Source organism: Acinonyx jubatus, chromosome A3, assembly GCF_027475565.1.
Source record: "Acinonyx jubatus isolate Ajub_Pintada_27869175 chromosome A3, VMU_Ajub_asm_v1.0, whole genome shotgun sequence".
Lineage (NCBI taxonomy): Eukaryota > Metazoa > Chordata > Mammalia > Carnivora > Felidae > Acinonyx > Acinonyx jubatus.
Window position 1 is genome coordinate 125,879,298 of NC_069388.1, and position 27,892 is coordinate 125,907,189.

General features: G+C 52.1%; 2 long non-coding RNA genes across 2 annotated transcripts in view; one reads left to right on the forward strand and one right to left on the reverse strand.

Moving 5' to 3' along the window:
* Window positions 1-27,892, reverse strand: part of LOC113604947 (uncharacterized) — a 106,015-nt gene that overhangs the window by 50,571 nt on the left and 27,552 nt on the right. The window contains exons 6-8 of the long non-coding RNA XR_008289670.1: window positions 23,834-27,242; window positions 5,638-6,202; window positions 3,603-4,927 (exon numbers count right to left, since the gene is read on the reverse strand). This is a non-coding gene — a long non-coding RNA (uncharacterized LOC113604947). The remainder of the gene's footprint in view (window positions 1-3,602; window positions 4,928-5,637; window positions 6,203-23,833; window positions 27,243-27,892) is intronic.
* Window positions 463-5,118, forward strand: LOC128311309 (uncharacterized). The gene is made up of 2 exons (XR_008289671.1): window positions 463-1,038; window positions 2,854-5,118. It is a non-coding gene; the product is annotated as an uncharacterized LOC128311309 (long non-coding RNA).

Here is a 27,892-nt window from a genome sequence, read left to right on the forward strand (position 1 = left end):
AAGATCCCAAATCTCCATATTGTTTTGTTATCAACGGGAGAAGAAAGAAGATTCATTTCTCGAGCCTCTCAATGGGCAAGGTGCTCTCCTATTATCTCCCTGAATTATTATACCCTTTGAAGGGTATTATTATGTTTCGTTTTTATGGGAGGCCTGGGCTGCTCATGGACTTGTCTTCGGAAGCCAAGATGGGCTCGACCCACAGTCCCTCCCCTCACCGCGCGCACACGGTTTTCTGTCGTCCCGGGCTTCGCGATGTCCCTTTCTCTGGGTTGACATTGCCGACGATGACTCGTATATTTCTGGGAATGCTTTTCTCCCCTTTTGGGGGGGGATCTGTCTTCAGCCCGCTCATCAGCCCCCTTCCTGTGCACGGTCACAATGGGCCCCTCCCATCGCACCCCTGTCTCCCCCTCCCCCCACCCCTCTCCCGCCCAGGGAACGCGCGGTCCCGGACAGATTTACAGCCACTCACACAGCTGTTTCCAGCCAAGGTGAGGGTTTCCTCTTAACGGTGTCGTTTACAAGTCAATAAAGCCCCGGAGCCCCGTTTCCGGCAGCCGGTCCCACCTCGGGGGCTCTGTTGTCTCGCCCGGCAGTCAGGGTGCCCAGGGCCCGGCTGGGGGCCTCATTCCTGCCATAAAGACCTCCTCTCCTCAGAGGGCAGAGTTCAAAGCTCTGGCTCCCCAGGACCCCGTCCTAAACCGTCGGCCCCGCCCTGCTTTATGGCTCCCGCTCCCCTCCCCCGCTCCCCTTCCCGCAGCACAGAGCCCAGCCTGGGCTCTTATCTGCCCCGGAGATAAAGGCCCGGCTCTGGGAAGCCAAAGGCGAAGGCGCCCGGGCCACTGGCCCCTGCTCCCACCGCTCTGGGGTGAGTTTAATGAGCTCGAAGAAAGAAGGCCTCTCTCAAACCGCAGAGAAGACACTCCCTCCGGGGCTGGCTTTCTGTCTTCTAGGGGGAGGGCCGAGGGGAAACCTCCGCGCTCTCAGGGGCTCCCTGCCTCCCCGGAGGCTTCCCCAGGCCAAGGCGATAATGAGGTGAGAGAAGATGGCGGCTTAATGGGCCTGGGCCTGCGGGAGAAGGGGAGCCAGTCAGGCCCAGGCCCTGCGAGCCGACGCCCCGTGGGGAAGGGGGAGCAAGTCAAGGTCACAAAGCCCTGGGATGCCAGAGCAAGGTCAGAACCGCCCCGGGCGTTCACTTAGGCACTTCTTCAAGCAAGGTAACCAGAGCACCTACTGTGCCCACGGCACTGTGGTTCACGCTCTGGGGTTGTGGGGGGAGGGCGAAGCAGCCCCAAGGCTGCGGCCCAGGGATGTTGCCAGAGGCGAGAGGGTGCATCCTGACAAAGAATAGAAACCCGCCTGGAAAGCAGAGGGAAGTGAATACATTTGCTTTAAAAGGGCTTGTGCATTCAGGGGGCACCAGTGCAGGTGATTTGGGATGGGGCGGGGCTCTGTCACTCTCCTGACAGAGGGGAAAGAGGTGCTGGCTGTCGCATCTCCCCCTGGCCTGTATCTAAACCAGAGACACCCCCCCCCCCCACACACACAGCTTTCTCCCATCTGGTGGTCACAGGCAGCCCCGCGGGGAAGGCCAGGGTCATCTACTTTGTACCCACACGGTCCAGCAGGGAAGCCTGCATTTACCGAAACCCACCCCGGGAACTGGACCGGCCAGTAGGAAACACCACGCGCGTAAGAATTTAAGCGATGCGTCGAATGGCCTTGCCACCCGGCAGGTTACACATATACAAACAGTGAGTGCATCGTGCAGCCCTAAAGCCTGGCCCGGGGCTCACGGCAGATGGTCGGAGTAAGATCGCCACTTTTCAAGAGAAAAGGCTGAGGCCGGGGGAAGTTACAATGACCCCAGCTAACATAAGGCCATCACAGTACCTTTGCGTGGTACCAAAACGGTGCCCCTGGGGGGGCGGCTGTGGCCCCGTGGGAGCAGGCTCCTGAGCAGATAGCCTGTGCAGAGGAGGTCCCCTTCCCTCTGGGCAGAAGCAGAAGCAGAAGAGAGCCCGGGGTGCACGGGGTATGGACAAAAGCATGTACTGGACTTCGGCCTGCTTGGTCAGGCGTCCTGTGCGACGCAAGGAGGCCACCCTGAGCTCTAAGAGGAAGTGTCCAGGCCACGTACAGCCGAGGCAGAGAGACCAGCGGGGGCTGCAGTCAGGCAGAAGTGTCATTCAGCCCCAGCTCCGTGACACGACCCACTGGCACCGCAGCCGTGGGGAACTCACTCTATCGTTTCTCTGTGGACTAAGGCTAATAATACCCACTTCGCCAGGGTTGGCAAAGATTTAAAAGTAGATAGCAGTTCTTATTTTCCCAGCGCCTCAAGAACAGAAGATAAAGAATCCCCAGAGCCCTGGATGTCTTCCTTCCTTCCTCACTTGGAGACAGGTCTTAGCTATTTGTTTCCTGCCTACATGTAATTACAGTGCGAGGGCCTCACTCTCCAGGCCTGCTTTAGTGAAGGAGGAAGGAAGTCACTCAGGCCTTTTCACCGCAGCTCCCTGCTCGGAGACGCCAGCTGGGAATCTGACTAATCTGTGGCTGCAGCCAACAACCCCCCCCCCCCCCCACCCCGGCATGTTCCAGATCAAGGTACTGCACAGGCCATTCGGGACGGCTCTTGTGGCCACCAACCCACCACTGTTCTCAGGCCCGCTTTCCGGGACACCAGTCCTCTCCCACCTCTCCCACGGCCCTGTGAGTTTATGGCCGGGGAGAACGAGAGTCCCCTCCACCCACGCTGCAGAGCACCCCAGGGCCACTCCAGCCCTCGGATGTTCCCACCGTGAGCTGGGCCATGAGAACGTCCACAGCGTGTGTCCCTCTCTGCAGGGTCTGCGCGGAGTGCCGCATCGGAGAGCACTTGGCGAAAGTCTTGACAGAGCTGGGAACCCATCAGATGATGAAACTGCTTCGTGGCTCAACTCGGTGACACGGCGTATCCAGAGAGGACCGCTGGCTTTATCCAGAGACGTCCTGGACAGTAGCCATTTCCATTGAGTTAAGGAAAAGGGACACAACTCCTTGCAAGACTGGCTCTGCTCTATGACCTTGAACAAGTTCCTTCACACTCTGCAGCAGACCTCCCCTACAATAGGGCAGTAGGAATATGTAACTCTCGAGGGCCCTTTTGGAGCTGACAGTCCCCGATGCTGCGATTCCGGGAGTTACAAAGGACCCTTGCCTAATCAGTGGTATGGATCAAAAGAGAAGATTATTTGTGAACATTGAGCTGCAGGAAAGGAGAAACGCCCTCCCCAGGTTGATGGCTGCAGGATTCATCTGGCTTCATCAGAAAAAGACCATAAAGCTGTTTTGCAAAACAGGTTGATTTCAATGAAGCATCTTGTGGATTGATAGACTCCTGGTCAGCGCAAGAAGAGTTTGGATCCTTGACAAGAAATGGTCTTTATTATTTAAAGTATCAACAGGGCAGAAAGATTCCAGTTAAGGTCCATGTGCACTAGGAGAGGTTATTTTAGCTAAGATGTAAGAGATTTACAGCTTTATTCCTCCCGGGCCCACCCAGTACCTGGCCACCATGTGCCAGACCCTGTGCCGAGGACAAAGAAACGACATACCTCTTCCCCCGCAGACTGGGTCTGCCAAAGGGACAGTCATAAAGAGGATAGTAGTTTACCGCATGCCGTAGTTCCGCGGGGATCCACAGGCGTGTCGAGCCCGAAGGTGGCTTGAGCAAGAATTAGCATCTCCATCTTACAAAATGGTAACCGAGGCTCAGAGAGGTGCATTCATTTGTCCGAGGCCACGCAGCCAGGGAGAGGAAGAGAAGTTTGCAAATTCTGATCTTCTGACTCGTAGGCCAGAGCTCCTTCTATCCACTTCCGTGCCTGTCTGCACCGGAGGACCCAAACCTGAGAGGTTATCATCCCTCAGGGACCCCTGCACGGAGTAGGTAGGTGCTCCACGAGGATTTGTTAGCCAACTGGGTTCTTGGCTCCACTACTCTAGACAAAGGCTTGATTGCTTCTTGTAAGCCCTTAATTTACTTCTCTCCAGTTCTTTCATACCGACTGTTTGTTATAGGATTGTGGCTTCTGCAAATGGAAAATCCTAAAAGACATTGCTCCTGCAATCTCCTTAAGCCTGCTGGTATTCCAAGCACAAACCTCAAAACATGCTGCTAATTTCCTCCAAAAAATCGTAAGCATGTCTCTCCATCGCAACGGCAGGAAGACATAGCAGAGCCTTGGAATTAGGCAGCACTGGGTTCCTGTCACCGGCTCTCTTTGGGCAAATATTGGCCTATTTCAGCCCAAGGGGTCCAATCTATGAAATGGAGTTCAAGCTCCCCTTGAAAAGATGTTGGACTGGCCAGATGAAATTCATCAGAGCCTCTGCCACACCATGGGCTTTTTAATGACGTGAGTGGCCTTCTCTACCCCAAACTCCTTCCACGACTGGGCTTAAGCAAGTCCATTTCCCTGGCCCATTTTCTTCTCCGTAAGAGTTTTTCCCTCATCACACTCTCTGGCCCACTGGTATTTCAGATCAACCTGAACTGATGACCAGAATTGGACCATCTGAATTAATGATGGCGAATTCAGAGCCTCCCGGATTATTCGGTCATCCTCCTGGACTCAGTCCGTTGACTGAGTGGCAAAGGTCCCTGCCAGCAACAGCATTTAGAGCAGGACAAGTGTGTACCCTTGGCCCGAAAAAACACTTCGTAATGAGGAATGGCTTCTCTTCATGGCTCCAGCTCTGACGACACAACCATAGGGACTTGGGGGACCCTTTTCACTGAGAAAGCACTAGGCTCTGTGCAATCAGAATCATCTTATTGGCCAGGCTCCATAGCTCCAGGATCCAGCTTGTGAGCTTTTTAAAGGGTCCCACAAAAAAAATTTGAGAGCTGACAAAAACAAAAAAACAAAAACTGGTTCTGAAACACAAAACAAAAACAGCAAAATCAAAATAGGTAAATGTTTAATTAATTGTCTTAAAAAGCTAACACTATGTCCCATGCCACTTCATAATTGTTAAATTTATCACTTGTGAGCATTTCATTGCATTAGAAAACAGTGTGGAGGTTATATATTTGCACGTGGCATGAATTTCCAAATAGATTGAGAAGGGAAAAAAAAAAAAAAAGAAAAGAAAAAGACCTTATGGTAAATTAATCTAGTTACCCATAGCTAAATAATTTTAAAAACAAAACTGCAGAATTCTTTTGAACTTTTTTATAGCAAAATAACAAAAACCCCATAATACATAATATGGAACGAAGGAGTCCCGTCACATATGACAGGATGTGGGGCGGGGTCTCCGAGAGTGAGAGAACCAGGGTCTCCGGAGGACTTTCAAGGGTCCAGATCATCGTCTGCAAAGTCCTATTACTTTCACCAAGAGGTAGGCACCCACCTAGACTGCCCAGACAGTGGTAAAGACTTTCAGATATTTGCTCACTCAAGAACTGGGTGCCATTTTCAAATGCCGGGCCACCCTTTTTCCCAGTTCCTTCTGCCGAGCATTCCTTCCGCTAATCAAACCCCGGTCATCCAGCTCTGAGGGAATGTTTACTCAGTACACACCATTCTAGAGTCAAAGGCTGAAGGCCACGCTAAAGTTAAAACATTAAAAAGGAAGTCTTACCTTTTGGGTCAGTGTTACAATTTTCTGGGTGTGGAATGTGACCCCTGGGGGGTTGTAATCACAGTAAGTGGCGACGTGGAGGAGAAGACAGCCCTCTGGGATTGAAGCAGAATATTTAGATCTGTTCCCCAGTCCACGAGGTGCTGACACTGCAGAAATTCTTTATTCCCTTCTAGACTTCAGTTTCCATGGCTGTAAAACGGGGGTGATGATCCCCACCGGGAAATTGTGAGCGGCGAACAAAGTGGCTTTTGAAACCCGAGAAGTGCTATACGGGGTCAGACGGTTGTGCACCATGTAGCCAAGATTTTTTTTTTTTTTTTTTTTTACTTTAGTGCAACAATAAAGGACTCCCAGCTGAAATGATTGTAGCTTCATTGACCATCTTAACAGTTCGTACTGAGATTTAATTGTGAGAAGTTCTATTCCCCAACGATGGCCACATCAGCGCGTCTCCTTCCCGGATGCTCTCCCTGCCGTGGGATGGTCACATTCCTCCACTGAGAGGCGGTGTCCAGGCTCCCTCTACTCAAACCTGAGTGGCCCGGCCAGGTGCTCAATAGCCCTAAATGATAGGATAATCGTTTTATTCATTTATTTTTTTTAACTCATTTTGCTTATCTGCATTTATAAAATTTCCATAGCAAGCATACCACTTCCCTCAAAATAAGTCATTTTTCAAAATGCCCCTCATATCCCCACCCTCTCAAAGCATCAGCAGGCATTGGCTGATATCTGACTCTCCATAATTCACCAAAATAACTGCTCGCCCCCAAATCCTGACAAGCTTATACCGGCGGACAGACTCCAGAAACCACCGAGGTCCTCGGCTGGGCAACACGAGTGAATCCAATGCTCGGATTCACCCATAGTTAGACCTACCAGCCCAGCTGCCCCAAGAGTGGAGGAGGTTTTCCCGAGGCCCGAGCATCAAGGTTTTTTTAACCAGGAGAAAGTGAAGCTTTTCATTCATTCATTCATTCATTCATTCATCGAATATTGGTGAAGCCCTGTGTGTGCCCGGCATGGGATACCTCTGAGAGCTGATGGAGGGCTCTGCCTACAGGCAGTGAAAAATACAAATGAAGCCGTGATCTGAATGTGGCAAAAACGCCACGAGAGGGGTCATCTGAGGCGGTAAGTGGATGGAGCAGGTGCACTGGCCCAGAGGGGGAGATGCAGGAGGGCCGCCTGGATAACGGGATGTAGTGATGGGGATTTAAGGAGTGTCAGCGTCAGAGGGCAGAATGCAGTGTGCTCTAGCACACACGTTTATTCCTCCCTGAAGCCTTAGGTTGAAACCCTAACCCCCAGTGTGACGGGACTAGGAGATGTGGGCTTTGGGAGGTAATTAGGTCACGAGGGTGGAGCCTCAGAGAGGTCCCTTCTCTTCTTTTCTGCCCTGTGAGGACACATGAAGAAGACAGGCCATCTGTGGACCAGGAAGCTGGCTCTCACCAGACACCGAATCTGCCAGTGCCTCGATCTTGGGGGTCCCAGTCTCTAGAGCCGTGAAGGATAAATGTCTGTTGCTTAAGTGCCCTCCCAACCCCCACCAAGTCTATGGTAGTTTTATTGTAGCAGCCAGAACCGACTGAGACAGAAATCAAATGAGACCATTCTTGTGAGCGCACTTTGCAAGATGGAAATACGGGATGTGGTGGCCAGCCCCTGGCCACCCAGCCTCTGGCTGCTTCTGTACTCCAGCCGGGACTCTGATAGGGCGTGAGGCTTCTGTTTGCCACATTGATGAGCACAGAAAACCTCGGACCGTGACACTGACACAGGTCTTTGGCTGTCATGGTCTCTCGTACTTTTATCTACCGTTCACTAAACAGGCAGGGCAGGAACAGCCTTTCTCGCTCCGAGGCCAGTGGCCAAGGTCCGAGATGCTGCTGGGGACACATCTCCCCTGCCAGCCTGGCCCGACCATGCTGCCGGCCAGGTGGGGCTTGTGAGACAAGTGCCCTTAATTTGTTCTGACGTCCAGCCAGAGAGAGAGCCAATCTTCCAGGGAGCACGGGGAGCTCATGTCCTCCCATTATCCACTGGAACCGAGGGTGAAGGCTGGAGCCCCACCCCTCTCCTGCAGCCGTCGCCCTGGGCAGGTGGCTGGGGACCCTGGCCTCAGCCACTCAGTCCGTATGTGTCCTTCTGTGTCACCGTCCAACATCACTAAGAGGCTCTTTCTAACAGAAAAGCCCTGCCATCCCCCCTGGGGGTCCTTCAGTGCCTCCCCTTGGTCCCTAGACCAGGAAGCCCAAGCTTGTCAGCCAGGCCCTCTGTCTCCGGCTTGTCTCCAGTAGCCTGGTCCCTGCCATTTGTTCCCCCCAGAGCCAATTCTGACCATTTGTTCCAGCCAGGCCCCAAATGGGACCCCATACCTTCTCCTTTGTATGACTCCTGCCAATCTTTTAAATCTTTGTTAAAGTGTCACTTCCTCCAAGAAGCCGACCCGGAACTGCCAGCCTCCTGCCCCTGTTGAGATCCCACAGATATGTATCATTTATTAATCTTGCTGCCTCGACGTGGCAAGACGGCGTTCTCCCACCTTCTGCCCTGCTTTTCCCCACCACGCCCCGGGGGCACCTGGGGAGTCTTAGGTGAAATGGAGACTGAAGCTTGTCAGCAGAAGTCTCATGAAACAAGACGGGCCAACATCGGCAAGGGGGGTTTCGTTCCTCATGTAGACATTTAACTCCGAAGGCCCTGCAAGGGCCCCCAGGTGCCGGCAGGAGCTGGGATCAGACCCTGATGGTCCCTGTGATGCTCTTGCTGAGGGAGCCCAGTCGCCCCCCTCCACCCAGGGCAGGGCAGAAGGTGGAGGAAGCCCAGGAAGGAATCTTATGCACACACTAACTCTCCTGAAGACACAGAGCCTGGCTTTTAGAAAGTACCCCACTTCCCACAAAAGGGCCCCAGGAAAACCAGAGGTTCCTCCAAATTCTGGTACTGTCACCAAAAAACTCTGGGAAATAATTATTTGAATGAAATTTACCCCATTTCTTTTCCTCAGACTCTTTCAAGTCCTCAGGAGAATGGAGGCATTGCAAATCTCCAAGAGGGAAATTAAGTGTGAATATTAATTATGTTCATCTGGCCACAGTGTCTGATTTGGGGGAACACTTCTTCTTTGGGGGGGGAACACCTCTTGATGCACCCCAGAATCAGTGTTTCACGGAACACAATTCAGAAAATGCTGCCCTAAAGATATTTATGAACTTAAGAGTTCCCGAAGGAGCCTATCTCCCAATATCTAGATCTTTTAGAGAATTTTATTGATATTATTTCTTAATATATCATAAAGAGCCTGCTTTTGAGGCAGCCGCGTTTCTTGTTGATGACGCACACCATGTATATGAGTGTTTCCCTCATTACCGTGGTTACCAGGAAGCTCAGAATTGCGTCCTGGCCCACATCCAGCTACTGCCCAGACCTCTAGAGAGACAAATTTGTCTTCTTACCTTTATTCTGTTATTGTCTTGTCTCTTCTATTTTTCTTTTCTCTTAGCCATGATTCCTTCATGTATTCATTGTAAACCTATTTTACTGGTATGTCAAAACCCTCTCGAAAGAGAGGCTAAGGGTGCATAAATAAATGTAAACAACTGTTGTATTGTTAGCAATAATGATAAGAAACACAGTCGCATTCCAAAGAAGAGGGGACTGTCCAAGAGACGTTGACTATTAGCTCTTTCCTGACCAGGAAACGAGGACCCAAGACGTGTTTCCTCTTGGTCTTAATCGTCACGTTTAAGTGTTTCTAGTCTCTAAAGTCAGAAGACGTGCCTCCTTCCCTCCCCCCACTCCCTTGAGAGACTGGAACAAAACCACCCTCAAGATCAAATAGATTACATTAATGACACAGAGAAAAGAGGATGGTCTGTGCCCACTCTCTGAGCTCCCCAGACAACAGGCTTTTGTGCTCAGGAGAGAGACGGGGGCCGGGGGGCACTTGACAGGCTACATCCACTGGACAGGGCCTGCTGGGCTCGCACTCGTGCCCTCCAAGGCTCCATGAGTTGGGTGGACGGAGGCCCTTTCATTCTTGGCCACTGCCCCCACCACCGAGGAACCCTGCCTGCCCAACACCCAAATAGCCACCCCCAGGGCCTTTCGAGGGCCCGAAGGAGAGGTGGAGTCTTCAACAGACCCCACCTTATTCAAATATTCTGCCTCCAGACAAACTCAGTTTATCATCCCTTCTGACAACTTGACTGTGAAGTGACCCACATATGAGAAACACTCTCCCACAGGCCTGTCTTCCCTGAGCCGGAGCTGGAGATGGTCACCCATAAGGCCCCTTGTCCCCATCTCTGGACGGTAGCCATCTTCTCCCCCTTTAGCGCTTCCTTCATGGATGGTGGCCCATGGATTCAGTGGCTGCCTGAATCCCCTTGGATTCTCCTGGGAGGCCACGAGCCCCTGGTGGGCTCTCTCTCTCTGCTGTTGTGCACACCCCCTCCCCCACACGCTGAAGGACGCTCCTGGGCAGAGGCGCAATGGCTATGAAAACAGCTGTATTCATAAAAGCTGGGGAAGGTGCTGCTCAGACCCAGAGGGACAGTGGAAACTGTCCGGATTAGACCTTCCCTCTCTGACTCCATCAGCACAGCCGGTACCACATCATTACCAATCTCCTTGGCTGTGCGTTCTAGCAGGTATGATGTGCTCCTTGAAGACTGGAACCTCGTGGAATTCACGACTCCATGTTTACGCCGGGGCCTGCCTCTGAGTATGACCTAACAAGTCCAGAGGAAAGGCGGTAAGAAGGGGGGAGAGAGAGTGAGAACTTCAGAGTTTGGGGAGGTCAGACCCTCTATTTTCATGACCTCCTTCACTCTTCACAAAAACCTTAAGGGTTTAGATGTTATCGTTAACCCCGTCTCAGAAAAGAGCACATGAGGCTCAACCGGGAAGTAACTAGTCAAGTTTGGACCAAGTTCCAGCCACTCGAGAGGCCCTGACCCTCCTCCGGCTCCACCCAGGGCTGGCCCAGGAGTTTCAACTTTATCCCAGAGGCAGTGGACCATGAAATCTTTCTGAAAACTTCGGAGTTGACTTTGCAAAGCGGTGTTCAAATTAGAATAGGGATTTTCCACCACGGAATTCTCGGCTTTCCGCAGCAGCTCTGACCACACATCAAAGGCATACTCTTAGAGCAGTTCTATTTGTTGGGCGCGTAAGTCAGAAAAAATCAGAAAACATCTAGAGAGAGAGATTCTTCCCCATTCTTCTCTACACACAGGTTAGTGTCCTTCTGCGAAGCCCAGACTTCATTCCGCAGAAGTCCCCAGTTCTCCTGGGAGAAGAGGAAAGGAACTATCGGCCTATCGGCCAGGTCAGCTCACTTCAATACAACAGACAAGGCCTCATTAGGCAGCCGTGGGCACCAAGGGGACCCCGAGGCCGCAGACCCCATCCCTGGCCCACTGGGCACTAGCATCCAGACGGGAAGTTGGAGTAGAAATAAAGCGTTCCCAGGATCACCACGTGCAAGGAGAGGTTTATGTGAGGCCTGTGAAAGTTTGACCGACCCTCGGTTGTAAAAACTGCAAAGAGATTTATTTGTGGCTGTCCCTTCTGTGGGTGTCTGCTCCAGGGGAAACAGCAAATCTTTGTGAGGGACCTATTGGTTCCTGTGTATGGCTTCCTCTGCTTAAAAGAAGAAAAAAGAAAGTCATTTAAACTATTTAATTGGCCTAATTTGTGTTCTTAAAAAACGAAAATGAAAAAAAGCTGAGATTTTATGGGTGGTGTTACATTTTTAACGGGCAAGTATCCCAGGCCCATACTTTTAATTGGAAAATGTCAAACAGCTGGTTGTTTTAGGCTCGGAAATAAGAATGATACCCACCGTTTGCTTCAGGGCCACAGTTTACAACGCGCTTCGTGTCAGAGACTTTTCTTTGCTACCAGCACGCGTGGAGATTAAATTATGACGGACATGTGTATCTTCACCATACTCTGTTCCCGAGATGCTTCGAGACAACCAGCAGGCTTGGCTCGCACAAGACACAGGTGTAAGGCCTCACTGAGGTTAAGCTCTATCACGGACGGGGCCGCCACGCACTTGGAGCCTTTCCGTGGCTGAGACTTTTCCGGAACGTAGCCTGTCATCCTGCGGTTATCTTAACGAGGCCTGGAAGTTCCGCCTGTCCCCACGCTTCTTGGCCATCTCTGGGGGACGAAGGGCCACGTTCGCTCATCTGAAGCTGGACGTGTCGGGACGAGGGCTGGGCCGGAGGCGGGAACAGACTAGCGTCCCGTCTTTTGCCAGCATCCTCCTCTCTGCCTCAGGCCTCGTCTCTGTCGTCCCTGTGCTTCCGTTTCCTCACGTGTGGAGACTGAATCCCGCCACGTCCCATTCTCAGCACCACGCCACAGATGCTGTGTGATCTTGTGCGAGAATTACAGGCATTACCGCACTATTGTTTCGTTATTGTCATAGACCTTGGTGTCCGCAGGCCCAGGCCCGGCTGCCAGCTCTATCTCTTGCTGTGAAACCGTGGACACGTCACTCCCTCTCTCTCGACCTCTAAGTCCACGTCTGTAAAATGAAGACGGTGCCCTTGGTCAGGGCACCTTGGAGTAAAGCCACCAGACGAGCACAAAATAGCGAGCTTGCGCTAGAATGTAAACCGATGCCCTGCCCCCTTCGTTGAGAAAGTCTTGCTGTGAAAAAAGCAAAACAAAACAAAACAGCTGGTGTAGACAATATGCTGAATGAGCAGTGGTGCTGCGTTAGCCCTTCCATGACTAAACAACATGATTCCAACGACATTCTTATCCTACTTATGAGATGAACAGGGACCTAGGAAGTGGGTTTGATTCAGAATTATTGCTATCCAGGTGGGGCCACTATTCTAATTAGCCCACGGGGCTTCACAGGGGACCTAACATGGCCCAGCACGGCCGCACGTCAACACGGTGATTCCCTTCCCAGGAGCCTCCCGGCTCGATGGGCAGATGAGACTTGAGGAAGAGTTTATCAAGAACTGGCCAGACCTATAGCCCCAGACAGAGCCCGTCTGTAGAGGAGTCGTGGAGAGAAAGTTCCCTGAGACCAGGCAAGTGGGGAGGGCTTCCTAGGTGAGATGGCATTTGCATCTACGTTGTTAGCGATAGCCTACACTCAATAAAATGCAGAGAGGTCCATGAACACAGTGCCTTACACGCATTATCCTTGTGTTCATTTTTCTGTAATCTAGAAATGAGCTCTGGGGCCCATTTGTGGGACACCCGCCAACTTTCTCAGGCAGGTAATCTAGACCTCTTACATATAGTCACTTTCCTGATAACACCTGGGTATGCTTGGACAGAGGCCAGCATCGACGTGTACATCTACGTGTAATACAATATACAATAGTATTTATGCAGGTGGATCCCAATGGCTGGTTTTGGTGATGCCTCTAACTCAGTCAGCCCCAAATCTCAGCTAGGACTCAGACCTGCACTTGAAATGCAAACCTGTTCTCGTGTGTCATCAACTCCGTCCTCTCTGCATCCAATTGGCTTTGACAACAGGAAAGTTAGATGAGCCATCGGGCCTTTTGTTCATTATCCACACTTCGCTGAAATTATTAAGGAAAATATATAGGTACATCTGCTGGGAAACTCTTGCCTCCCCTATAGTTCAGAATCTTGCATTTGGGGATATTTTGTCGTATTTTAAGTCACCCGATGATAATTGAGGGCCACGTCTGCCCCTACGGTACTCTTTGACCTTCCGGTTTCAGGCATGAACTTTCTTTCTCCTTGTCCCTCTGCATTTCTTTCCATTTGTCTGTCTTTTGGTAGACTTTTTTTTTTTCTGTCTTTATGGTTTTTCTACACAATCCACTGGCCATGTGATGGTTTAAATTTAACTTTCAACTTTCAAATTACTCTGTGTGTGTGCGTGTGTGTGGTTTTCCCTGTCTAGAAAGGAAATATTCCCATGGGAAAAGATAAGTGTGAAACGAGGGTGGCTAGGGTCCTATCTTTGAGGTGTCCAGACTCATACAAAGAACTTTTTAATGAATTGTTTTTCCTGAAAAAAAAAAAAAAAAAAAAAAAAAAAGGAAGACGTGCAGTCTCTCCCCCAGAGGGTTCTGAATTCTTGGCTGAGGAGGATAGAAAGAGGATGCTTCCAACCCCTCCCCCTTCAAATCCTAAATCTTTGTAAAGCTACCCTCGGATCAAGCAATGTTTTCTTGCAAATTTTGCAACGAGAATTCTAGACTTTTTGAGTACAAGGCACATCTGAGCTTACGAAAGGAGTGAATCGCTTTGGGTTTGGGGGGCCCTTCTAGAATCCTTGGGAAGGGCTCCTTTTATTCCTGGACCGCCTTTGATGACACATGACCTTTGACTCTGATCAATGCATCCTCCTCCTGGGGCAGCAGAGAGGAGATCAAATCTCTCAGCGCCCAGAGGAAGAGCCGGCCGTTAGGCCCTGACCTCCCGCCCTGCCCCTAACCTCACTGATAATTGAGTTTTCCAACCATGCTCATCAGCAGGGTCGAAACACAAAGAAACAAGCCCCTCCTGACTCTGTCTTTGCCCAGATGAAACCTCCAGCCAAATCTGTTCAGCTCACACCAACATCCGGCACCGGAACACTCCGGAGAGCCGGCGTATCTGGGAGACGGCTCCCCCATTCCAGCCTGGGCCCCCTGACACCACCCACATCCCTGCTGCAGGCTGTCACTCGGACAGCATTTGCTCCTCCTAAAAGAGTGCTCCGAGAGAGAGGCCCTCGTCTCCTTGAAAGATTGCACGGCGATTGAGAAAGCACCCCCACCCCCAGTGCCTTCTGTAAAAGCACATTTCCCAGACTCTCCTTGAAGGCTAAAAATTTAAGAAACTTTCTCCAGGGCACGTGGGGGGCCCAGTCCGTTGAGCGTCTGACTTCGGCTCGGGTCACGATCTCGCAGTTCGTGGGTGTGAGCCCCGCGTCGGGCTCTGCGCTGACAGCTCGGACCCTGGAGCCCGCTTCGGATTCTGGGTCTCCCTCTCTCGCTGCCCCTCCCCTGCTCACACTCTGTTTCTCTCTCTCAAAAATAAATGCACATTGAAAACAATTAAAAAGAAAAAACCTTTCCCTACCTCACCTTCAATCCTTGTAAAATTTCTTATTTTAGAATAAAGGAAGGGATAAATAACCTTCTTCGGAGCACCGCCACCCTAGGTTTGCCCCCCTCGTGGGAGGAGTGGACAGTTAGCATCACGTCCGTGGCCAGCTGCTGAAGAAGCAGGAGGTGATGGCTGGGAGGCTGGTCTGCACCCAGTCTGTCTGTGGCTTATGGCTCACTGGGGACTGGTTCACAGGCAGCCAGAGAAGCCCTCCCTGTGTGGTTTATGAATAATATCAATGCTTTTCCCACCTTGCATTTTACATGGTCTCCTCTGGCCCTCACCCCCACCACCACCCCACCCCACCCCCCACCGAAAGAACCGTATTATGTCCCAAGAACCCAAAGGGCAGCAGACTCCTCCAAGGTGACCCGTGCCCAGACGAGGTGCAGGTGAGCTCTGGAGCCAAGGCTGTGGACTCTGAAGCCCGTGAACTCTCTGCAGCATCTCCCTGCTTCAGGAGGAGCACGCCAGGGATAGGAGCTTGGAGGCGGAGGGAGGGACCGGGTGTGGAGGGCCTTGGCTCTCTGGCCAGGACTTAGGGCTTTCTTCCAGAGCCTCCCGGTGTAGCTGCTGCAGGGAGGTAATATATGTGCAGCGTTGAACAGTCAGGGTATTTCCCCATCTGGAAACTGAAAAATGGAAAACCTCATCCGAAACAGCACCTTAGCACCTGGGCCTGCCAGACGCGCCCTCCCCAAAGCTGGGACCCATTGGCATAAAACCCTCCTTGCCATCACCGCTATTTGCCTTCTTGACTGGGTGGTGTGGAGCTCCTAGGGGCCCTTTGCTACAAGGTCCCTACGCTGCCTGTTTGGATGTAGAAGGCCCAGGAGTGAGGTGCGAAGCTGTATATTTACCAAGTGCCCACAGGTGGTGATTGGCCATGGACAAGTTTAAAAAGTAGAAACACACCATAAAAGCCACCCCCCCCCCCCCCAGCCCTGCCCGGACACTGGGAAATAATAAGGCTCCTCCTGCGGAGTCTGAGACGGTAGGTCCAAGGGGGAACCAGGAACCTGGATTTTTAACAGAAACTGAGCCAGGATTGGGGTAGGGTGAGAGGTGGGTCACGCAAGTGCAGGGTCCGATTCTTTATTTATAGGCTTGCTCCGTTGTCCATCATGGATATGCTTACGCTAATTTCTGACGTTCTCTATCTCGGTGTCTGGGCTGCTTGGCCCTCCTTAGATTTTGCACCCTGGATGAGTTCCTCACTCTCCTCGCCCTAGTCTTGGGTCTGAACAAAAGCCCCAGGTGACCCCAAGTCCAACAGCTCAGCACCACCTTCCAAGGTCTTGCCCGCATCTCCGGCATCAAGCCCCTCCACTCTTCACACTGCTGATGGCCTCAGCCATATGCACAGCGTCTGCACCCCTACCTAGTGCACCCCTCCCTGATGACCGGGTCTCGGCCTGGCCCTTGGACATGCTCTCCTGCAACATCCTTGTTTCCTCTGGGATCCTCACTCCTCCTGGCCAGCTTCTCCTCCTCCAGCGCCACCACAACCTCCCTCGTGCGCTAGGAGCTAGGACCCCTGCCACACACTCTCCCATTTAAACCACCAGACACTCAGGGTGCCTGGCGTATGCGACTCAGGATCTTGGGGTTGCGAGTTCAAGCCCCATCTCGGGTGCTTGAATGAATTGATGAGTGAGTGAGTGAAACTCAGGACACAATGGGACGAGCACAGGCTTTGGTCTCACAATACAAACTCAAGCTTGAATCCAGATCCACTGCTGACTACCTTACCACTCCCGACAGAGACTCAGCACTCCTGGGCTCCATTCTTCATCTATAAAATGGGGCTGATCAGGCCCCCCTTGCAGCGTCGTGAAAATAACCAAGTGTCAGCACCACAGTAACTGATGGGCCATAAACTTAGAAAATACTAGGGACCAGCTGGTAGATCTTCCCTTCTCACCATCTTCTGGTGCTCTCTGCTCTCAGGGGTGTGCACTAAAGTCTTCTGAGGCTGCCCGTTGTGGTTCTTGTATCATGGCTAAGTTTGGTTTGATGGGCAGTTAATAATGCTCAAGGCTGAGACGAGAATCAGTCCCCAGATCAACTAGATGTTTCGCACCATCTACAGCCAGACACAGCAAGGAATTGAGGTGGGTCTTTGTTGAATGTTACTGATTCAACCCAAACGTCAGGATCATCATCTGGTATCTGAGCTTGTGTGTGGTGTCAGTCTGCCGTGAGGACTCCTAGATACGGTCACAGATAGAGTCTCCTGAAATCCTCCTGAGGCTTCAAAAGTCAAGAAAAAGATCTTCCTCCAGAATAGATTTACCCTGACCCTCCCTGTATTAGTAGCGTTCTCCGGAAGAACAGATGTACAGAGGGGAGAAAAAGAGAGAGGATAAGGAATTGGCTCATTGAAAAGTGGAGCACCCCGTGATCACGGGTGCCGACAAGTCCGAAATCTGCAGGGCGAGTCAGAAGGCTGAAAGTGCAGGAAAGACTAGACGCTGCCATCTCGAGTCCAAAGGGCATCTTAACATAGACTTCCTTCTTCTTTGGGGGACCTCATTCTTTTTGTCAATGCCTTCAACTGAGTGGATGAGGGCCACCCACACTACAGAGGCTAATCTGTTTTATCCAATGTCTTGGATTCAACACTAATCACCTCTAAGATAGATCTTCCCAATGCCATCGAGACTGGTGTCCGACCAAACCACTGGGTACCATAGCCTAGCCAAGGTGACACAGGAAGTAATCATCATACTCCCTGAGTTTACACCACGAAATGAAATCAGCCCCTCAGACGGTCAACATGTAACCAAACAGGAAACAATCATGGGAAGGTGATCTGTGGGCGTGTGGGTAGGGTCCCACGAGCAAAGGTGCCACTGGGATGAGAGCTATGACCAGTCTGCTGCGGGAGAACAACAGGAGATACCAGGCGCTCTCCTAGACTGTAGGGAAGTCCCAAAGTTGCCTGACAGAGTTCTCTCCTCAAAGACGGATTCGTTCACCCAACACTTTTGGCTCTCCAAAGTACCAGGCATCTCGACTGGACTCTGGGGTAAAGATATGAGTCTGACAACAGACCTCAAGACCTCACAGTCCAGGGTGGAGGCAGATATCCAAAGGACAAGAGCTATGACAGCACGGGAAAAGCAGGTCTGAGCGCCTCCACTCCGGGAAGATGTGACCTTGTTTGTGGGGATAAAGAACTAACACCAAACACAGTGATCATCACCCGGGAGATGAATAAGGAGAATTCGGTGATGTACAATGTGAAAATTTTTGCAGCATTTGGAAGCAAAGAACTAGGTGTAGGCACGGCATTAGATTTTAAAAATGCAGTGCTGAGGGGCGCCTGGGTGGCTCGTCGATTAAGCGTCTGACTCTTGACCTCAGCTCAGGTCTTGATGTCAGGGTTGCGAGTTCAAGCCCCACACTGGGCTCTGCGTGGGGCGTGAAGCTGACTTAAAAAAAAAAAAATGAAAATAAAATAAATGCAGTGCCAAACGGGCGGAAGAAGTAAGAAACCAAAGAATGGATAGCAGAGTGTCATTTATATAACTTAGACATACATTACACAGGGCAACATGCTTCAGAGATGTGCCTATGATTTCAGGGGTGCAAAGCAGATGCACTGAGACAGTCGTCTGTGCAGAGAGGGGGATGGGAACGAGGAGGGATGAGCACATCAGTGGGAAGAGGAGCCTGGCAGGGACCGGTGAGAGATGTCTCATGAACTGAGGACTGTGCGCGACTCAGGCCTCTGCACTGAGTTCTATAGAATCTCCACGTTGACCACCGCGGGAGAAAAATGACCATGTGATACCACCTGGTTACAATGATTTGGTCCATGCCTGTCTTCCCTTCCAGACAAGAGGTTGGCAAAATGTGGCCCATGAGCCAAATCCAGCTCACCATCTGTTTTTGTAAATAAAGTCTTATTGGCGCACAGCCGCACTCATTCACTGGCAGAGCGCCCGTGGCGGCTTCCACACACACTACAATGGTGGCTTCCGGAGTTGCAATGGAGACTGTGTAGCCCGTAAGGCTTAAGGTATTTACCAAGTGGTCCTTTCTAGAAAGACTTTATCAATCCTGTTTCAGACTAAAAGCTCATGGCAGGGGCCACAAATAGAGAGAAAGGAGGACCCTGCAAATGGTGAGATGGATATGGTGAGCAAACACCAGACAAGCACACGAGCATCCAAGACCAGACTACAGAACTCAGGCCGTGAGTAGGGTCATTCAGTTCTTGGTGTGCACCGGGCCTTTGCACATGCTGCGCTTCTGTGTGGAACACTCTCCACCCCTGCTTTTCCTGGCTAACTCGGGAGGCCTCTCTGGCCCCCGTCCTCAGGTCGTGAAGCACTGCTGTGTGCTGTCCTTACATTCCGCACGTTCTGATAGGACATGGCACCCTGGTAATTATGTGTTCAATGTCCACCTTCCTTTTTTCACATGGGTGCGGACCACGTCCATTCTGGACTCCAAGCAACTATAGAATGTGTAGGGGAAGGGCGAGGAATATGAGCAGAAAAGACCCGAGGAGAAATGACAAAAGGCCTGCGATGCCAAAGAGAACTGGATGCTTTCACCCAAAGGACACGTGCTTAGGCCTGACTTCCCAATACAAAGAAAACAGTCTGCTCGAAGAATTATTGACCTGGGGCTACAAGGAGCCAGATCTAGGTCAACCCAACTCCCCCCCCTGGAGGCTGTGCTGCCCTATTCCCATCTTTGTTCCTCTGTGAGACCAAGACTGCTCATAGAGCACGGAAGGCTGCTTAAAGGCTGGTAATGTAGGAAAGCTGAAATCAGGAAAGGGGTGCCAAATTTGCAACACAGATCACCCCCGCCTCCGTCTATCTCCAGCCTCCAGGCACTGTTCCGGGGGCTTTACATAAACTCACCCATGGAATCCTCATGACCAGTGATGTTACAGATGAGGAATCCACGGCACAGGGAAGGCTAGCTAGCCTCCAGCCCCAGGTCACACATCTCTCCAGCAGCAGAGCCAGATTTACTCCCTGGGAGCCTGGTGACAGAGTTTAGGCCCGGACCATCACTCGATGCCACCTGTCACGTAAGATCGCTGGTGGCCTTCTCACGTGTGACATTCAGGTTCTTACGTGCTCCTTGGAGCACACTGTGTGTGGGGGTGGGGGGAAGGGATTCTTAGGCCACTTAGCAGGCGAGAAATCTAAGAAGCCAGGTGCTCTGAGCAGCATTCTAGACTCTTCTGTGCCCCTGCTACCAAACCCCAAGACAGTGCACCCTTGCAAAAGGCAAGTCAGTCCACATAGGAAATGCTCGCCCGGTACTAGGCCAGGCCAGGCCAGGTCCCAAGCTGGGCACCCAGGAGACCAGAGAGAGGGCAAGGCTGGACCAGCCCCGGAGAAGGCCCTGGGCCTGTGGATGGTAGGGCCTGGAGACACATCTCCGGAATCACGGGGAAAGTCAAGGTGCAGGGTAAACCCCTAGGTGTTTATGGGTCATTTCCTTCGACGGTTGTCAGGGAGTCTTCCTGGAGGAGAACGTGGCTGTCGAGTTCCTGAACTGAGTCCCACGTTCCCACATTTCTTACCCAGTAGCCAATAAAAGGACGCCCTGGGCTTCCTCCGCCCGTTGAAGGAGACTTCATACCGGGCGCCCTGGCCCCGATTCAGCCTCGGTGCCGGCTCCCAGCTCAGCGCAAAATGTCTACACGCGGTCCACTACCCGACAGCTCTTCCGTCTCCAGCCCTATGACCTCCCTGAATGAGGCACACGGACTCTGACCCTCATGATCACCTGGGGACCCCGCTGGAATTCACGGGCTCCGGCCTCTCCCGGTGCCCCGCCCTGCTCGGGCCTGGGAGCTGCCCGGCATCGGCATCGGAGGGACTGGAAAGGACAGAACCCGAGATGAGAAGAACCCCCGCCCCCCCCCCCCCCCCGCCCGCCCCAGGCTTTCTTCCTCTCCTGGAAGTCGAGCCCTCGCTGGCCTGTCTGGTACTTTCTGTCCTTCCGTTCTTGAGGCTATCTTCCCGAAGGAACCTTTGGGGATTGCACGTGTGGGGATTTGATGACTTCGAGGGTCACTTTCACCTGAGCAGGTCTTGACCCCCTGACACACGAGGTGCCGGCGTGAGGCGTGCAGGGAATAGGGAGATGCACTCTGGTGAAGAGTAGAACTGATTTCCTTGACACAGAGAAGGAGCCCCGGCCTGGGCAGGGACATGAGAAAAGACAAAGGGAAATCTCCCTCTCAAACGTCCCCGCAGAGCCGCGACGTGGCTCTAGAATGGTGTCCCCGCTGAGCTCCGGGAGAGACCTTCCTTCGGAGGACGCCCTCGGGAACCTGATGTGGCACCTAATGACACTACTCTTCATCATCAGGCCACCGGGGGGGGGGGGGGGGTCTAAAACTCAGCTGCAAGTCGGACCCCTCTCCTGGCTCTGGAGCCAGACCGCTCCACTTTGCCTGTCTCGGCCTCCCGTCTCTTGTCTCAAACCTTGGGCCCTCTGACCCCTGGCCTCTGCCTGCCAACTCCCACCACCTGCCTCGGCTTCTTTTGTACCCATTTATCCGATCGGCCGACGTCTGCCCATCCCCGAGGACTCCTGGCTTGGTGAGTCCTCGGCAGCGAGGGAGCGGGCTCCAGCCTGGAGCACGGGCAGCCTGGGAAGTCTGTTCTGCTTCCGACCGCGGAAGGCGGCAGCCGGTTGAACCCTGACCTTTGCAGTCATCCGCTGGCCTGCAAGCCAAGCTGCCACAGACAGACAGCAGCCCAGGCGGCCACACCATCCGCTTAGCAGTCACCCAGACCCATTAGACTCCCCTGGACGCTCTCCGGGCTCGTGTTTTGGGGCCTGGGGGCACAAGGTAACGACACCAGCATCGTCCAGAAACAAAAACAGAATCTTTAGCTTCCATCCGTTGGAGGATCTTCCTGTTCTCAAATATGATAAGGGAAGGGGCCCAAGGGGACCCCTCGGGTGCGATCTCTGGGGTCTGGACTAGAGATGCAGCACTGAGCAGTCTGTGGGCCACCGTCTTCCTGGCAAGCCTGGAGCGGGGTGGTTAAGAAAGCCCCTCTCCCCTGCTCTGCACGCCCACAGGACCCCGGTCAGACCTCAGTCACAACACCCATCAGAAGTCAACGTCTCATTAACTGTGCAAGGTGATCTATTCTGCTAGAATTTTAGGTTTTTCTTTCTTTCTTTTTTAAGTTTATTTATTTTTGAGAGACAGAGAGACAGCGTGAGCAGGGGAGGGGCAGAGAGAGAGGGGGAGAGAGAGTCCCAAGCAGGCTCTGAGCTGTCAGCACAGAGCCCGATGTGGGGCTCAAACTCACAAAACCATGAGATCATGACCTGAGCCGAAACCGAGAGTCGGACGCTTAACCCACTGAGCCACCGAGGAGCCCCTAGAATTTTGTTTTTTTAAAGGCAGGGCAGGTGTCTTCACTCAGGCTTGCGTTCATTCAGGTATTTGTCTTCATATTCATGTTGTCAGTCAACAGCATTTATTGAGCGCCAACTGCATGCCCAGGCCCCGCCCCAGGCCCAGGGATACAAAGATAAATACGATGCAGTCCCTGAAGCCAGGGCTCCCAGTCTAGTGACAAGTAAATAGATCACTAAACCTTAATGTGACAAGTACAACAATACAGAGAGGCAGAGGGCCATGGGAGTTCAGAGGAAGAAGCATTTTTCCCTGCCTCAGGAGATCTAGGAATGCATCACGGAGGAGGAGGCTTTTTAACTGGGTTTTGAAGGATGAATAGGAGTTCTTTTGGCCAGAAAGGCACTGTAGTCATGAACACATAACCATCTTCATCGATGAAGCCTCAGCATTTCTGACACAGAAAATGCTCAGAAGGGGCTTCTGGGTGGCTCGGTCGGTAAAGCATCTGACTCTTGATTTTGACTCAGGTCATGATTTCACGGTTCGTGAGTTCAAGACCTGTGGGCTCTGAGCTGAGTGTGGAGCCTGCTTGGGATTCTCTCTCTCTCTCTCTCTCTCTCTCTCTCTCGTGTCTCTCTCTCGTCTCTCTCTCTCTCTTTCTCTCTCCCTGCCCCTCCCCTGCTCTCGCACACAAGTGCTCTCTCTCTCAAAATAAATAAATAAATAAACATAAAAAAAAAAAAGAAAATGCTCAGGAATTGCCGCATCATAACAATGCAGACTCCGTGCTGGGACAGAGAAAGAGGGCACTATCCTCACTCCTGTGCCTCAAACTTGGAGATACTTTGGAATCCCTTGGGGGGTCTTAGAGAATACTGATGGTCCTTCCTCCCTTAGAGATCCTGACATTAATGCCCTGAGATGCTGCGGGTCATTGGAACTTGTAAAAGCTCTCCGCGTGATGTCAACGTGCAGTCATGTTTGAGAACCCCTGCTTTAGACCAATGCGTCTCAAGCTTAAGGTGTAAATTCATCCAGGGGATCTTGTTAAAATGTAGTTTCAAGGGACACCTGGGTGACTCAGTCCGTTAAATGTCCAACGGTTGGCTTCGGCTCAGGTCGTGATCTTACCATTAGTGACTTCAGTCCCCGCGTCGGGCTCTGTGCTGACTGCTCAGAGCCCGGAGCCCGCTTCGGATTCTGAGTCTCCCTCTCTCTCTGCCCCTCCCCCACTTGTGCTCTGTCTCCGTCTAAATAGACATTAAAAATAAACATGTCTAAATGAACATGAACATTTTTTTTTTCAAAAATAAATAAAATGCAGCTTCAGCTGGGACAGATCCGAGGTGGGGCCCGAGAGCCTACGCTATTTTATTTTGAGAGACACAGAGAGAGCGTGAGCAGAGAGAGGGAGACAGAGAACCCCAAGCAGGCTGCACACGGTCAGCGCAGAGAGCTCCACGCGGGGCTCGAACTCACCACACCGTGAGATCGCGACCTGAGCTAAAGCCAAGAGTCAGACGCTTAACAGGCTGAGCCACCCAGGCGCCCCGAGAGCCTACGTTTCCAACAAGCTCCTGGTAAGACAGAGACCGCTGGCGCGGGGACCACACTTGGAGTAGCAACTCTCTTGAGGCTGAATCCCCAAAGCGATTCGGCAGACCTCAGGGTCCTGCCTGCACCCCGGAGCGGCGGTTCTGCTCTCCCAGCACTGACCTTCGGCTCTGGATCAGGGGCGGTGCTGGGTATTGGTGCTTTAGGCGCTGGCACCGCGTACCTGTCCCCGCCAGCTGCCCGCGCGGCTGCACTCGAGGCCGAGGCACAGCCGAGGGGGCCCGGGCGGGCCAGCTGACATCCCAGTGCACGGGGTGGCGGCTGCTTTGGCAGGAGCTGCCTGCTGGGTAAACATTGTTCTGGGTTTTCTCTTTTTTTCTCTTCAAACAAGCCCTTCCCAGCGCCGGCCACATAACCCTAAACAATGCCCCTCTGTGCTGTTGACACAAAGGCACAAATGGTGTCATTCCAGCCCAGAGATAAAACTCTGATCCTCCCATAATGGGGGGCATTTCCTCTTGGAAAGAACACCAGCAGATCAGGAAATTCAACAAGCCCCGTCTAAACTCTGCCCTCCGGCTAGGCTCAGGTTTTTTTTGTTGTTTTGGGTGGATTTCTGTCTCCCCAAAGCTCTGCTGGTTTCATGTGCCTCTGTCAGCAGGTATGTAAGCCCCAGACAATGGCCTCTTTCTGCGGACAATGGTCAGCGTGAGCAATGTCGCAGGAGGGCAGGGCTTGAGGAGGGACAATCAGCTTTCAGAATCCCGTGGCCGAGTGGGTGCTGCAGGGAGGGACCTGCTGTCACCAGGGCAGCTCTCCTCAAAGGCACCATTTATAGGACCCGCAGTCCCGGAAAAATGGATGCTTGGGCCGCGCGGAATTGGGGGGCCGCCCGCTTGCTGCAGGCTGACCCCCGTTCCCTGCCGTGTCGGCCTCCCCGGGGCGCCGGCAGCCCCCGCCTCTGCCGTGCAGACTCTGTTTAATGACAACACCGGCACCCCCAAAGTAGAGCGAGGCCTGCTGTCCCCCCGCACCGTGCCTCCTGCAGTACCCAGCCCGGGGCCTCCATTGGCCGGCTCTCCAGAAAAGAAAGGGCTTATTCATCCCCTAAGGTGGAAGCTCGCTTTCTCTGGGGGGAAATTGTGTAACCGTTTTGCAGTGGAATCCGCTGCAGTCCTCAAGGTCTTTCGGAAAAAGAAAAACAGATAAGGGGCGGAGGTTGGAGTTGGTGCCGGCGGTCTCCTCCTTAGATTTGCTCACTGCGGAACAATTTTTCTGACAGAGGCCAACAGGCCCGAACGTCCTATCAGCCAGGCCCTGGATTTCAAGGACCCTCTCGGCAACTGGAAAATTAAAAAGAAACTTTTTGGCAGACAGCCATGCCTGCAAGCATGCATTCGCTCCCCTAGCACAATGCCTAACACCCAGTAGGCGCTTAGCAAACATTTGCTGAACGGATGAAACGTTTTGTAATATTGGATTCTATCTCTCCGGCTTAAAACGCCTTCAGTAGCTCCCTATTGCCTACAGTATAAATTTCATTTTTCTTCACACGGTCGACAACTTGTCCCCTGGCCCCTCCGAGACCACTCCAACCTCACCATCACCCCTGTGTTCCCCCATTTGTCCCCGACACACACACAAACGCATACACATGGTGCCCCCTGCTTCTTGCGGCAACACATTGTTGTAGACCCTAGGCCTTTGTCCCAGCTGTCCCTGGGTCCCAAAGCCCTTCTTCCCAAGCTTCTCCAGAGATTTGTTGGGCTCCTCCCCCAGCAAGACTCGCCTCTGGCACCTGCTCCTCCTCTTAAAAGCCATCATGGTGCTTCTGACTCCACAGCCTTGCTCTTGAACGTGACCCTATCGTGTCATATTTATCTCTCCCGACTACACGTGGACTCCTTGAGAGCAGGGACTGCGTCCGATTTAGCCCCATATGCCCCGTCAGGGCCCAGGGTCTGGTCCATCATCAGTTCTCAGTACCTGGGGGACCATCTAGTTCTGGTGTGCCCAGGACGTTCCTCATTTTAGGACTGAAAGTCCCACGTCCCAGGAAACAACTGGGTCCTAGGCAAACCAGATGGTTGGCCTTCCTATTGATAAGTGAGTAGTGAGTGAATCAGTGTCCAAGTTTCCATTCATCGATTCATTCATTCCACGCTTGTGAGCTGGGTCCCCGCTTATCCAATTTCAGGGCATTCCCACAGCTAGGCAACCCCACATCTCTTCGAAACAACCCCACTAACCGGCATTGCAAAAGGATGAGTCTGCGGTTGAAAGAGCATGAAGTCCATTAGGCATCTTTCCGTGGCCCTTGGGGTCTTCTTTTTGGGCAACAAGCCACCTTGTTTTGAACACACCTGTTGACATCTGCCTTACCTCCCTGAACTTGCCTCAGGTCTCCCAGTCGGCTGCCCTCAGAAAGGGTGAGCTCTCTAGCCTTGCAGCCTCACAGATGAATTGCTATCCAAGGTTTTACAAGTCAAAAGGTACATAGGCACTGGGGTCCCCTTCCCAAAGCAGCCCCCAGCCCCGGACCCTCAGGGCAGGAGCAATTGCAGCCAGGACCCATTTGTCTGCTCAGCCTCCCCCAGACCCTCAGGCAGCCCAGACCCATCTGTTTCCCAGTTCGAGGCCAAATCAAGCTACGAAAGGATCAGGCTTCATTTGACCCGAGACCGCTGGGGCACCGCCACCTCTGCCCTAGCTTGACCGGACCAGCCTTAATCCCCCTCCCTCCTTGGTGGGCTTTCAGGGGCACCATCTCCCCTGCATGGTGATTCCAGAGCTTCTGAGAAGTGTGACCCAACGGAAAAGCCACAAAGACTGACACACCCGGTTTAATACCAGCTCAGCCATGTAGCTGGTAAGTTACAACTTCTCTTGTGCCGTCTCATTGGAACAGGGAGCTTCTTGCATTTATTTGTTTGTTTATTATTCTTTAAAACTGTATTTATTTTTGAGAGAGAAAGAGAGAGAGCACAAGCAGGGCAGGGCCGGAGAGAGAGGGAGAGACAGAATCTGAAGCAGGCTCCAGGCTCGAGCTGTCAGCACAGAGCCCGACTCGGGGCCCGAACCCACAAACTGTGAGCTCTTGACCTGAGCTGCAGTCAGATGCTTAACCGACGAAGCCACCCAAGTGCCCCATAAACAGGGAAATTCTTCATGTCCACTTTGTAACATCACTTAAAGATTATAGGAGAGGGGCACCCAGGTGGCTCAGTCGGTTAAGTGTCTGACTCTTGGTTTCAGCTCAGGTCATGATTTCACATTCATGAGCTCAAGCCCTGTGTCGGGCTCTGTGCTGGGTGTGGGGCCTCTTTGGGATTCTCTCTCTCTCCCTCCCCCTCTCTCTCTCTCTCTCAAAATAAATAAATAAACTTAAAAAAAAATATTGATAAAAAAAGATTACACGAGATCGACAAAGCATCCAGGTCGGGGTTTGGCACACAGTGGGCGCTTCGAAACGTACTTCTCGCACCTTCGATGCCAAGGGAATAAACAACCATTTGAGTGAATCCATTTGGCACCTTGGAGCCATGCCCATACTTTCTGGAAACTCCCTCTGCTGAATGAAGAAGAGACAGGGTCACTGGGCAAGGTCACCAAGTTCTGCCCCTTTTAAAGTGTCCTTTCCCCTAGCAGGACGACCCAAGTTGCAGAAGTTGTCCCTATCCAAGATGGACAAAAGTCGTAACTTTACGCTGGAACATTCCAAAAAATCTTTGGTTAACAAAAGACAAGAAAAATAAATATCAACAGATGGATTTCTTTTTAATTCTTGCCCTAAAAATTTATAATAGAAATGTTAACATTTCTTTTAATTAATTTTAAAATAATTAAAAATTATTTAAATTAATTAATTAAAAAATATTTACCGTGAGGCAAATATGAGGCATCTCAATGCTAAGATTTGGAGGTCTCCCTTCAAAGAAGCAATAGTTTAAAATCCTTCTCATTCCTCATGGGAAAAAAATTACTTCCTTTCATCCAAACCCAACTCCTTGATTCTCCAAAGGCCACGAGTTGTGGGCATGAGCACCTACCTTTTAAAATGCATGTATTGGGGCACCTGGGTGGCTCAGTCAGTTAAGCGTCCACCTTCGGCTCAGGTCATGATCTCACGGTTCATGAGTTCGAGCCCCGCCCCAGGCTCTGTGCTGACAGCTTGGAGCCTGGAGCCTGCTTCGGATTCTGTGTCTCCCTCCCTCTCTGCCC